Source organism: Adiantum capillus-veneris, chromosome 22 (assembly GCF_014529385.1).
Source record: "Adiantum capillus-veneris isolate H3 chromosome 22, ASM1452938v2, whole genome shotgun sequence".
In the NCBI taxonomy this organism is placed as follows: domain Eukaryota; kingdom Viridiplantae; phylum Streptophyta; class Polypodiopsida; order Polypodiales; family Pteridaceae; genus Adiantum; species Adiantum capillus-veneris.
In genome coordinates, this window is record NC_140952.1 from 69238863 (window position 1) to 69253972 (window position 15110).

Sequence of the window (15110 nt, forward strand, 5' to 3'; positions counted from 1 at the left end):
ATTTCTCTTATTTAAATTGCTCAAAAAACAGAGTAATTCTGCCTAATTAATTATCTATATTAATTATCTAAGCTTCTCCTAGTTATCATGGGTTTCTTAGTACCTAATTAACCACTGATAATTATATCACAGTAATTGAATTCAATTTACTAATTTCCCCTATTTAAAGTTCTCAAAAAACAGAGTATTTCTGCTAAAGAAATTAGCTAGATTAATTTTCTGAGCTTCTCATAATTATCACAGGTTTTTTTACACCTAATTAACCACTGATAATTATATCATATCATCTGAAATCCATTCACTAATTTCCTCTATTTAAATTGCTCAAAAATAGAGTATTTTTATCAAAGTAATTAGCTAGATTAATTTTTTGAGCTTATGCTAATTATCACGGGTTTTTAAACACTTAATTAACCACTGATAATTATATCATAGCATTTAAATGCTTGTCACTAATTTCCCCTATTTAAATTGTTCAAAAAATAGGGTATTTCTGCTAAATTAATTAGCTAGATTAACTTTTCGACCTTCTCCTAATTATCATAGGTTTTTGAAAACCTAATTAACCACTGATAAATATATCACAACATTTTAAATCATTTTACTAATTTCCCCTATTTAAATTGCTCAGAAAACAGGGTATTTCTACTAAAATAATTAGCTAGATTAACTTTCTGAGATTTTCCTAATTATCACGGGTTTTTAAACACCTAATTAACCACTGATAATTGTATCATAGCATTTAAATTTTTTTCACTAATTTCCCCTATTTAAATTGTTCAAAAAACAGGGTATTTCTGCTAAATTAATTAGCTAGATTAACTTTATGACCTTCTCCTAATTATCGTGGATTTTTGAACACTCAATTAACAACTGATAAATATATCACAACATTTGAAATCATTTTACTAATTTCCCCTATTTAAATTGCTCAGAAAATAGGGTATTTCTACTAAATTAATTAGCTAGGTTAACTTTCTGAGATTTTCCTAATTATCACGGGTTTTTAAACACCTTTTTAACCACTAATAATTATATAGAAGCATTTAAATTCCATTTACTAATTTCCCCTATATAAATTACTCACAAAATAGGGTATTTTAGCTAAAATAATTATCTAAATTAACTTTCTGACCTTCTCCTAATTATCACGGGTTATTGATCACCTAATCAACTACTAATAATTATATGGAAGCATTCTAATTCCATTTACTAATTTCCTCTATTAAAATTGTTCAAAAAACACAGTAACTATGCCTAATTAATTAGCTATATTAATTATCTGAGCTTCTCCTAATTATCACAGGTTTGTTAATACCTAATTAACCACTGATAAATGTATCCCACCAATTGAAATCAATTTACTAATTTCCTTTATTTAAATTGGTCAAAAAATAGAGTAATTCTACCTAATTAATTAGCTAGATTCATTATCTGAGCTTTTTCTAAATATCACGGGTTCTTTAACATCCAATTAACCACTGATAAATATATTATAGCAATTGAAATCAATTTACTAATTTCTCCTATTTAAATAGCTCAAAAAACAGAGTAATTATGCCTAATTAATTAGGAAAATTACTCAAAAAATTATAGGATAATTTTTCTAGCTTAATGACTGTCTAATGCAACTCTGATAATTACCTCATCTTAATCTAAGCTTAATTAATATATTTATCATTAATTCATGGTTAATTTGGGTAATTTCAGCAATAATATGATAGGATAATTAATTAGCTTAATACTACTAAGCTTAATTACAATAATCAGTAGAGATTAATTAATTTAAAGAGGTTTAAGGAGCATGCATAGGCCTAATCTTTGATTTATTAACAATTTATCTTAATCTAACCTTGCTAATTAAGAAGGATTAGGTTAATTACCGTTAGGGTTAATCAATTAGAGACTAAACTCTAATGATTTCTGCGTAGTGTTCTCTCTAGATGAGAGAGAGAGAGTAGCAAGGCTCCAAGTCTGTGTAAAATGTGAAGCTAGGGGTCCTATTTATAGTTTTCTGGCACTCATAAGCTCTCACCAGCTGAAAAAGGCAGTTGCTTGAAGTTCAAGCAGCCCCCAGCAAGTCAAAAAACGACCCCTGCTGCTAAATGAGTCCCTGGCAGGTCAATGATGACCCTCCCATTACCTGCCAGCTTTTAAAATGTCAATTTTGCTATAATTTGACCTATTTTTTGCTTAATTGGTAAATATCTTCTAAATATCTGGGAGACCTTTAATAAAGTCTATGCTTAAATGATTACTGTAACCCTTCAATTTTTCTATTTTACTCAATTCACAGTGTAAACTTCCAGGGGTCATAACTATGCCAATTTTTATCGGAATTCAATTCTGAAAATTTCTAGCCCGGGGTTTGCTGTGCTTAAGATTCCAAAAATACCAATATTTGCCATGGTCGGACAATTCTACATTGCTTTTTCAATAATCATATCAGTTTGATTAAGCTTTATACAACCTTTAAGGTTTCAGAAACTGGAAACCTTACAGTCATGAGCTATAGTTATGTCATGAATGGATGCAAATTGTTCTGTTTCAGATGATACCAGTAGTGTGCAAAGTGGTAGTGTGTGTAGTGATCTTGTTGGCCCTCTATTGGCTACAAATGTTGCAAGGAATTTTTCCCTTCCACCGCTCCCCAAGCGAGAGATGCCTCGCTACACTCAATAGGCCTCCCTTTATTGATCCCACCTATTGGAAAATGTAGATAGTTCATCCCTCACCCTCTGCCAATCTTCTATAGAAAGAAATGATGTCTTATAGTCCTTAGCTGCCACCGCTAATTACGCTATTGCCATGTTCTGTTTTAATCACATTCCCTATTCTGATTTTCATGACAATGTCATTGAAACTCATGCCCATGGGATTCATTAATTGTGCATGAAGGTGTGCAATGACCATGTTTTTGCTATCCTCGGGATGCCACCTCCAATCCGTGAATATATTGTCAGGGAATTAAATCATCTCATGAGCTCATGCATGCAGGCGATAACTCACTTCCCATGCTCATCAACACGCACTCCCCCGTGTTCATCAAAAGTGTAGTATAAGTTTCTACAAAACCAAAATCAAAGTGAGCATCATAAACACCAAAATTAAAGTAAGTACCATAAAAACCAAGCAAGCTTTCTACCACATGCATTTATGATGTTTTAACTTGCTGGTTGGTGGCATAGATGGTTGGATTTAGGTTCAGTGTCCTCTTAGGTGTCTCTAAAGGAGACTGCTCTATAGGTTTCTCTAAAGGTCTCTACTCTATAGGTGTCTCTAAAGGTGAACGATCTATAGGGGAGGCCTCTTTGGTAGTGGAGCCACTCATGCCCCCAATTGACATCGAAGTAGTAGAAACAAAGCAGACTCCCTATCCTATGGTTGTGTACTTGTGTGAGAGGATGGAATGTAAAATTAGAGTCTCCCTCATCCTCTCTCACTATACCTAATGTGGAGCACCATGCTTCTTTCCTTCTCAGTCCACCTTGTCCAAAGCAAGAGTCAAAGCAGCCAGAATCTTTCTTTGTGATGTCTGCATTCATGAGGCCGCTCTCGTTTCTCCCATCCTCATCGCTTTTCCTCTGCCTCAAAATCGTGCTCACTCATATTGGTGTATCTTGAAGATTGCAAGACATACGAGAAACCCAACGAATATGATCAACGAGAGGAGTGGAAGAAATGAGATGAGTTGGACCGATGAGAGATGATAGCATCTTCATCCTAGCAAAGAAAAGAGAGACCAAGTATGGTGACATGTTGGCATACACAAAAATAAAAAAAATGACATGTTGGCATACAAAAAGTGCTCCAAAGTGATGCTCTTTCAACTCAATAAGCATTTTCCACTGTCGTGAGCGTTTTTTTATGCTGGCATATCCAAATGCCATTTCAACAAGCTAGAATATATGTACGGATCTTGTACATACACTAGGACTTGTTAAAATGTCATTTGGACATGCTGGCATACAAAACTCTCATAGAGCCAACATTTTATCAAATGAAAAGCATCCATCATGAGCGTCTTTGTATGCCATCATGTTCAAATAAAATTCTAACGAGTTCGAGTATATATACAAGATCTATATCTACATTTTGGCTTGTTAGAATGACATTTAGACATGCTCACTTACAAAAACCCTAACAACGAGTAGCTGGAAAAATGTCTATAAGAATTTTTATATGCTGGCATGTCCAAATGATGCTCTACTAGGCCTTGGTGTATATATGAATCTTGTATATACACCTGGGCTTGTTAGAACATCATTTTGACATGTTGACATATAAAGATGCTCACGATGGGTACTTTTAGAGTTGAAAAGTGCCATCGTGAGCGTTTTTGTACACAGACATGTTCAAATGTCATTTTGATAAGCTAGGGTGGTGTAAAGACCCTCATAGTGGTGGATGCTTTTAAATTGAACAAAAATCCACGTGAGGGTGTTCTTGTATGCCCACAAGTCTAAGTGATGTTTAGAAAGCCATGGAAAATGTACAAGATCCGTATGTACAAGATCCATACATATAATGTGGCTTGTTAGAATGGTATTTGGACTTGCACGCTTGTCAAAACAACTTATGGTGCTCTTGGAGAGCTTTATGGCTCTCCAAGAGCACCATAAGCGCTACCATAATGTTTATGGTGCAGTTAGAGAGCTTTATGGATCTCAAAGAGCACCATGAGCATAACCATAATGCTTATGGTGTAGTTGGAGAGCCATAAATCTCTCCAAGATCACAATAAAAATTAGCGGACGCTTATGGTGTAGTTGGAGAGCTATAATGCTTATTCTGCTCTTGGAGATCATTGTGGATGTACCATAAGCATTATGGTATTGCTTATGGCACTCTTGGAGATCCATAAAGATCTCCAACCAACTATACCATAATCCTTATGGTAGCACTTATGGAGTTCTTGGAGAGCCATAAAGCTCTCCAAGAGTATCATAAGCACTATTGTGACTCTTATGGTGTAGTAAGAGATCCATAAAGCACTCCAAGTGGACCATAAGTATTAGGTAGTGCTTATGACTCTCCAACTACACCATAAGTACTAATGTAATTATTATAGTGGTCTTATAAAGCTTTGTGGCTCTCCAACTGGACCATTTGTGCTACCTAATGTTATGGTTCTATTGGAGAACTCTATGCCTCTCCAACTACATCATAAGAACTACCATAATGCTTATGGTTCAATGAACCATAAAGCTCTCCAAGAGCACCCCAAAAGCATTACAATAGCGCTTATCACTAGTCTAGTAACCTAACACGACATAAAAGTGTCCTTTCAGGGTTTTGGAAAAAAAATCCAAAACCATAGTAAATCCACTCATTGTGAAAAATCCTTTCATGAGCTTATTGTTCAAGGACTACTACATATGGAATAAATGAGAAACTTGTAAGATTTTTCATCTCTTGGTCACTACAAGCTTCCAACGTTGATGGACCAGTGCATTTTTCCCAGAATAGCAATTTCTTACGGTTGATTGCATATAAATAAGAGTGGAATTTTTTGTAGGACATGAGATAAAATGCCTTGTTAACCTCAATCGGTTGGTGATCAAAACATATGGTTGATTTTTCCTCACTAATGTTTTTTTGGAAAAAAAAAAAAGAGAAAAAAGTTGCATTTTTGCCATTTAGTGGACCTATCATCAAAGTTTCTATAGTCACGCTCAATACAGATACTATATACATGTTTTCTTAGTTCCCTTTGGGCCTTTGGATTCAAAAGGAGCCATGGAGCATGTCAAAAGGATAATGGATCTCTTACTAAGTGGAACCTTGGGGACGATGACAAAGTGCTAAATATAGCAAACATTAAAAAACTAGGTTTAGCATTATGACCTTTAGAAACCCATAGAAACTACTCAATATCTAGCCAAGTCTATAGTTTATGATAGGATATGGTTACTACCTACAAAATACACACAATTGTCTTAAGAAAATAGCAATATTGAGAAAGTTATACTTGCTATTGTAAAATGTCTCGTATTCTTCAGCAATCAGAAAACTCAACCATCATCATATACTATGCTGTATAGCATATTAGGTCCACCAAAACTCAAGGAAGATTAGCTTAATGTTATACATTACAGTTACACAATCAAAATTTAAATTTGGATATCAAGAAAGCCACCAAAAAAATCGTAAAAGTGCTATTTTGGCCAAAAAACGGATTATGCAATTCTTGTAAGTTGGTCATAACTTTCCATTTTAACACTTAGTTCTCCCTACAAGCATCAAAACATGTTGAGAACTATGAACGCTTATACTCTAGCAATCTAAACCTCTCAAACATGAAGTTTAGAGTGGTATAGCTGCAAAAATTTGAAAAAAAAGCCAAAAAGAGGACTCGTTTTTTCACACAGTTTAGGTTCAAAAATGTTGTGCAAGAGTAAGGTTAATGGTGAGATCGATATTCCAAAAAAAATGTCAAGTTTTTTTCAGCTCATAAGGCAGCTTTGAGGATATATATCACCTAGAAATTCATTTTCATACTCTTCAAATAATTCAAGCAAAATGGTCACTTAATAGGACACAAAAATGTCCAAGGACATAAAAGTGTTATGGTATAGTTGGAGAGCCGTAAAGCTCTCCAACTGCACCATAAGTGCTACCTAACGCTTATGTTGCTTTTAGAGAGTATTATGGCTCTCTAACTGCATCATAAGCATTATGATAGCATTTATGGTGCCCTTACAGATCCATAAAGCTCTCCAATTGCACCATAAGCGCTACCTAATGTCTATGGTGGAGTTGGAGAGCATTATCGCTCTCCGACTACACCATAAGCACTACCATAATAGTTATGGTGTAGTTGGAGAGCCATAAATCTTTGCAAGAGCACCGTAAGTTACCTAATGTTTATGGTACAGTTGGAGAGCCATAAATCTCTCCAAGAGCACTATTGATGGGTGTGGGTCACAGGCGATAACAGCCACATAATTTTTTGCCACTATTATTTTTTGGAGGAATCCTTGTAAAAGGGAGAATGCTTGGCATTCATCTTTAATGGAAGGAAAGGGGCTTAAAGGCTTCTAGCATGTAATGGACAAGGGTAGCTTGCCTAAGTGAAGGGAAACTGGCATATAGGCTAGAAGAGTTTTGTAAAGGAAAACTTTTTGTAGAAACTTGAAGAAGAATAGAGTGGAGGGTGTTTTGTGCAACTATGCAGTGAATTTTCTCTTGCTATTTCCTCATCTTTTTCTTTGAGTATGATGATGATTCTTTGAACACACGTTGTCTATGCTATCCTCTATTGTTTGATGTCATTTTTGCATGCTTATGTGGTGAGTGTGATTAGTGCATGATTAGCATGCAAGACCATAGATTACTTATATCTAGAGCTAAGATTATCCATTTTGAGTGTGGGTTAGTGTGTTAGGATCCTCTCTTGATGCACTACACAACCATACTAGTATGCGATCATATCTGTGACTTGCAAGACCCAATACGTGGTAATAACATGTTGGTTAGAGACTTGATTTTAGATCTGAACACATATTTGTGATCCTTATGCATAGGGGATCCTATTCATGTGCTTGGATGCAGAGGATGCTGACATGACCCAATGTGTGACCGAATATGTCATGTGGGCATACCACCTTTGGACATATCTAGCTTGGGTTTAGCATCTATTTTACAACCTTGTTCATTCCTTTTAGCATATGATGCATATGAAGCAGCAGTAGAGTGGTTATACTAGTCATTTTGGCCAGACTAGCATACTCAAGAGTAAATAGCATTTAGGTAGCATGTGTTGAGATCATCTATTTTACTATCTTGTTCATTCCTTTTTAGCATATGATGCATATGGATCAATAGTAGAGTGGTTATACTAGTCATTTTTGCTAGACTAGTGTACTCAAGAGTAGATAGCATTTAGATAGCATGCGTTGAGATCATCTATGCTCTTAGATACGTGGCGATGTGGCTTGATAACCCACCAAGTCCTCCAAACGCCCACCCTTTGGGTCGCACTCCCTTGGTATCGACTTATCTTTTAGAGATAGTCTTATTGACCACCATGATTCTATATGAGTGATGCAGTGACGCTTGCTATATAGCGTGGTGGCATTGGCATAGTGTAGATCATTGTCAGAGTTCCATTCCAAGCCCTTGACCTCTGGTTGTCTCATTCTACGATATTTATCGCTTTGGTGAAATATTTTGTATAGAGTGGTGACTTGGATTTGTGTCTTGCTTGTCAGGTGAGAGAATCTTTTGGCATTGCTGTCGAGGAGTAGTCGACATAAGGTGTTGATCATGGACATGAGGGACAGTTGACAGCGGACTCAACGTAGCTTTTTACGCTTCTAGAGAGCTTAGTCTTAGGATTGGGCTTATGTTTTGCCTTAGGGAAATAGCCCTTGTATGTGAGCACTAGGGGTAAAATTTTGAGAGTTTTGGTAGGCATTGTGCATTAGGTTTTGTTGACCGGTTTTGCCAGTGGCTACACAGATGTCTAGGATTAGGTTTTGATTGTGTTTTTTAAGGAGTATCTAGACTAGATCTATCTCTTTATTTTCATTTATTTGCATTTGATTTAAGGAGTAGGGCCAGGTAGATTTTAGGTGTGATACACAGCCATTGAGATTTACTTTAGGTCGCTTTGATCATATCACTCTCGAGAGGATTTAGATCAAGCTTGTGGCATTTTATTGATCTTGTGAGTTGGCTTGTATATGTATATCTCCTACAGGTCACGTACCACCTTCAGTGATAGATTTTACCCCATATTGCCAAAAAAGGCTATTATGCTATCGAAATTTTAATAGGTTTGGCTATATCCGGCAACCCAAGAGTCAAATTTTGGATTTGAGACCATCAAGGAGTTTCTTGAGCATAAGAAAACACGGCTATCAAGTTGGATATCACAAGAAGGGCTTGGAAGGGCTTCAAGAGCCAATACACGTATTGGCCAACTACAGGATTTGACCATACTAACTTGATCATCTTTTTCTCCACAAGGTGACTGCTTTGCTAGGTCATCTCTCAAATTAAAAATAATTTGCTCAAGCAAACAAGAATTTTTAGGGCTGATCAAACACTAAATGTGACTTAAGCATATGATAAAAATTACCAAATTACAATCTTAGAGCATCAGTGTGCTAGGGAAGCTAAGAAGATGAGGCATAACAAGTCTTGCCTCATTTGCACTAGTAGAAGCCCTCCAAGTGCCAATACATATATTGGCCAAGGAAGGTATCTGTGCAGTATGTGTGGAGCATGAGCATGTGTCCATCCTATGCATTGCATCACTAAATGGTGAGTTATTGGTCATTTTTGTGCTAAAAAAGTTTCTTGCTGAGAGCAAAGGAGCATAGTGTAGACAAACTTGTTACAATTTGATATGAGTGTTGAGCTAGGATAGGGGATTATTCTATAAGGTATCGTTGAGGAGGTTGACAAGAGCGGGCTTGGAAGCCTTGAAATCTTCACTCAAGGTGACAAGGAATCTTCCAGAAAGCGGATATTTGAGAGTCTTTGTGTTTCTACATGTACTATAGAACGGAGGCCAAAGTATACCCAGTGTGAGTAGCGAAAAGTCATTTGAGAAGAGTGTGTTAAACCTACCAGGAATCCTAGAGCCCATTGTTGAGGAGATAGAAAACTTATCTTCAAATTCTAGTATGTTAGCAGACATGCATGTATTTGAAATTCCAAGAAGCTCGATGAACCCTTACAATGTGTGCTTAGTATTCGTGAGGACTAATAACCACGAGGCAAAGATCGAGTCAAGGATCCGCACAACTAGTGCGTGGTAAAGGTTGAGACGCATACATCACTATTCATTCATAAGAAACCCATGGTTCACTACCAAGGGAATGGAAGCTATATTTCCCAAGATGGAGTGAGCTACCAAGTGGTGGATGATCCTAAAAATGAAAGTAGGAGACTAGTTGAGAGCTATGAGGTCACGCAAGTGAGGACATACGATCCTTCTGTAACCATCTATAAGAGGCAGAATGATAGCACTCACGTGTACTATGCTACTCGTAGTAGGGGACCACTGGTGGTCATTCTTAAAGACACCATCACCTTGCAACTAATCTCTTGAAGCTTGGATCCTGATATGCCACGACTATGGAGTCAAGGTGAAGATGATCGAATGTTTGGTGAAGAGGCCCAAGCAAAGGGAAAAGTGAGAACGATGGATGTCTCCATGCGCGTGACAAGGTGAATAATTTTTGCATATTGAACTCCCAAGTTATGCAAAAATGGATTGCAAAAAAGTATGATGAAGAAAAGAAGAAAAGGGATCAAGCACGTCAAAGATTCGGAGGAAATCAGGCAACAAATAGGCTTCCATATCCTCCTAAACTTGCTCAACTACTAGCGTTCCCTTCTGGTAGGTGGCTTGACCAAGCAATCAAAGACGCTAGAAGAAATGGGGAGACAATTAGCAATGAAGATCAAGAACTTGCTTATAGATGTGCCTGCCATGTATCATTCTTCCTTAATATTCTATTTATAACTTTTGATGCCTTTGCTAATGACATATCTTTTAACTTACTATATCTTTATGTAAAGTATCACAGATTTGGTGCACTATGGTCACGTGGATTCCACTTTTCAGTGGAGAAAATAGACAAGAAACAGACTACATTTGATTGTGGTGTAAAGGCCAGCTTTGAACAAGACCTAGAGAGTAGGTCAAGCATAAGCGATGATAGTACTATAAATCGAAAACTTGAGTATTTTGGTACCATTCAAGACATAATTAAAGTTGAGTTTAGAAAGTTCAACATGTTCATATTTGATGTTAGATGGTTTAAGGTGGTCACTCAAGGACAACAATCAACTCAGTACGAAGATACAAGAGTGGATTGATTTGAGTGGACTCCACAAAGGTATGGATAGACCAAAGGGACACCTTTGTATTACCCGAACATTGTGAGCAAATTTTCTTTAAGGTGGACCCAAGGGATCCAAGATGGCTATTCCTAATCAAAATTGCTCCAGGAAAAAGAAAAATCTTTAAGGGTGTGGAAATAGAGGAAGTACTTGATGAACCCTATAGTCCCTAATGATGGAAGTGGCTTTGTTGATGGACATGAAGAGATGAATGATGATGAGCATGATGGCATGAATGAAGAACCACAATTGCAAGAAGATCAACAACCATACGAAGAACTACATAAAGGAATTTTGATCGAGTTACAAGAATCAATGTCTAGACTACAAAATGATGACGGACCATATGAAGCAGAGGTGGAAGATGAGATGAACATCTTGCAGAAATGAATAGACCACAACTGCAATTACAACTAGAAGGTGACGACGATGATGATGAATTCTCTCTCCAATAAACAATGAAGATGGAGATATATTTTTAGAAATTGATGTTTTTGGAACGAGAGATCTTAATGAAGATGAAAACATCAATGAATAGCTATGATTCTCTTGGGAGACTCTAAACTCTAAATGAAGAGCTATGATTTGCTACTTTTTCTTCTTTCATGAAATGTCTTTTAATTTCTTCTTTCACGAAATGTCTTTTAATTTCTTCTTTCATGAAATGCTTGAGATCATCATTAAGATCACACATGCTAGTTTGGCACTAAGTCCTTTAGTTCACAAATATTGTTGGCAATATATTGGTTCATTTTTTTCACTTCCACAGAGAGAGACACAGACAGACACACACACACACACACACACACACACACACATAGAGGGAGGAGGGGAGGATGGTTCTATTAGTCAAAGACATTCAACACTAATCCCAAAATTACCATCTAACTATATGTTAGTACTTGAGTAAAATAATATGAATGTCGTCCAAGACTCAAAATAATAATAGAACATATTTCTAGGTTTTGTTGGGATATATGATACAAGAGTTGTAAGAGATCTTCAAAATATGGGGGGGGGTAGCCTCTACAACATCTAAAATGCCCAAAAAATAGATTAAAATAATTCGCTTTTTTGACGTTTTTTCAACGACTATTTTAACATTATTTCTGAAGATCTTCTCAATGGTTATTTTGATGAACTAATAGACGCTCTTTTCGATGATATACCGATGACGAATCGAGCGTTGAAAATGAACGTTGGTAACGGAGCTTCTTCTAGTAGTGTTAATTAACTTAGAGTGAGGGGAGCATCTCTTTCCTTTAATATTATGTCCTTATCCTCTAAGTTCCATCTCTCAATATTTTTATTTTATTAATCCTTTAAGTTCCTTCTTCACATTTTATTTGTATCTATGTGGGAAGTTTCTGTAAGACACTGTGAAAGAAATCAATTGCGCACAATAAGAATCTAAAGAAAAATACACTCTCTTCTATTATCTCTTTCTTTCTCTTGTTTCTTCTCTTTTTGTCCTACCAACGTTGACAAAAGGCCTTAGCATTCATTTTCTTTCTTTACCTAGGGGAACTTCGAAGAAACATCATCATCTATAATATATATGAAGCAGCTTAAATTTTTCAAGGAAGGAGAGACCCTCCATGTGTCACTCATTGCTTCATTTAAAAGAGCGGGGATAGAATAGGATTCTCTAGTATGTTGGCTGGCTCGGAAAGGTCTAAATGGAAAAGTTTGTGCGAAAAGTGGATGATGATCGACTTATGGAAAATGGGCCCATGGAAAAGCACGCCTGGTTCCACCTACACAAGCCTACAGTATACCTGCACTGCCTCCAACATGGAAAAATGCTATTGCTCACACCAAGCTGACTGGATTCCGTCGTTGATGGAGATGAGGATAGTCCCAACAAAAATCCTTTCAGATCACATACCTCTGCACATACATATTAAGAAGATTATAGGGGAGGAGCAGACCCCAAGAGGCGGGAAAAAATCGTTGGTAACAGGTGCACACCTATTCAAAAACCCTCTTTTCAGGAATCTAACCAAGAAAGCACTGGGTAAGCTCAGAAAAGATGTCGACCTCAATAAACACAATGCATGGGACCTCTTTGCTCGGAGCATCTAAAAAGCAATCAAAACCTCGGGTCCCCAAATCAAGAAAGTTAGGGAGGGACACCTTATGCATCTTGCAGCAAAGGTACAACTACTTACCTCCAAAAAAGTCAATGGGCTTGCTACTGAGGATGAGCACAAACGATGGCTCGAAGCCAAATCTAACGTTGCTAATGAGCATTTAGAAGATATTAGAAAGGCAAGGCTTCTCTCCAGGGAGACTTTCCTTCAACCGGAAGCCTCTAATCAAGCTCAATTTTTTAGGGCTTTAAAAATCAAGAGGAGTCGGGGCCACGCCCGCTCGCTCTATGATGAGAAAGGGACAGCAGTTCATAACCAGGATGAGATGGCTGGTCTGATGTTGAGCTATCTTAGTCAAATCATTGGATAGCCACAGATCCAGTCCCAAGAAGTGGAAGAAGACAGAGGGACCTTACTTCAGAGTGTCAAGAAGAAGATTCCCCACTCAAAATCTAATAGCTTGGAAAGGTCATTTTCTGAAGATGAATGTTCTCTTGCAATGCAAGCCCTTGGCAAGGAAAAGTCCCTTGGTTGGGATGGGATGATGGTAGAATTCTTTAGAGAATTTTGGGATGGTCTCAAGGGCCCAATCACAAGGTTGGCCAATAAAGCCATTGTCGAAGGGTCGATGGAGATAAGTGTAAAGAGAGGGCTTATCAAACCCATCCCAAAGCAAATCTGTTGTTCTCAACTTAAACATTGGCGCCCAATAACGATGATGTCAGTGGCCTACAAAATTATTGCTAAAGAAGTAGCCCTGAGACTTGCCCCCTTATTAAACAAGATCATCTCTCCCCATCAACATGGATTCATCAAAGGAAGGTCCATCTACGATAACATATTGGTAGCAATGGCGGGCATCGAGTACGCAACTGTCACAAAGCAAGAGTGCATTCGGCTGCAGGTGGACCTGGATAAGGCTTATGACAAAATAAAATGGTCATATATAGAAGCCGTCATGGAAGCTCTGGGCTTTGGGCCTCACCTATGTCGTCTGGTACGTGTACTGGGGGTTGGAAGCCAGTCAGAGCTCCTATTCAACGATAGAATTGTGGGCTCTTTTGAGGTCAATAGGTCTATTAAGCAGGGATGCCCCTTGGCCCCCTTGATTTTCGCCATAGGATCGCATCCTTTAATCACGGCACTTGAAGCTAGTGCAGAACGAGGGGAGTTGCAAGGCCTAGATTTACCAGGAAATAGCCAACTCCTAGCAAAACTTTTTGCAGATGATCTCTCCTTTTCTTGAAGGCGTGCCCTCAGGTTATCAGGAAAGCTCTGGAGATTGTACAAATATTCTCGGTAGCTTCGGGGTCCAAGTGCAATATAGAGAAGTCAAGGATCATCTCCCTATCAGAAAATGACTCAATTGACCCTTCTGACTAGTCAGGGGAGATTGTCACAAAAGGGAATATCTTCAGATATCTGGGAGCACCCTTGGCGGTGGATGTAACTCACAAGCAAAGATTTGAGTGGGTGCTTGAAAAAATCAAAACAAAAATGAGTAGGTGGGAGTATGCTCTACTTCCATTCAAAGTCGGATAAAAGTGATAAATGCCTTCATGATTCCTTATGTTACCTACACTAGCCCGCTCCTCAAGATGGCTAAGTGTCAGTGGAAAGAGTTCTTAAAACCAGTAAAAAGGTTTTTATGGAAAAACAACACGAAATCCACCAGGCCTTAGCAATGGGCCCGTTGGGAATCAGTTGCTCGTCCGGTGAATCAAGGAGGCCTTGGAATTCTCAACCCGGTGGCCCATGCAGAAGCTTGTTGTGCCAAATATGTCGTCTCCTTGGCTAAACAGGATCAAGTTTGGGCTGTCATGATCAAAGATATAATGGAAGTAGCTAAACTTGGCTCGAAAGGAGGTAAATGGAGAGGGGTGGATTTCCATGACAAACTATTAGCCTCGTCATGGTCTACCCTTAGATTGGGGGGCAGCTCAGGAGAATTGGTAAGAAAATGCAATAAGGCAACAGGAGTCTTAAAGTGGGGGGAAGAAACCAGATACTTCAAGAACTCCATTTTGCATTGGCCCCCCTGGCTGTCCAAAGTTGTGATCCACCACAAATTACCTATTGGATAGAGACAGCCACGAAAGTGAATAACAGGGTCTAGGTCGACTTGGGCACTTCTAGGACAGTGACAACAAGAGTTGG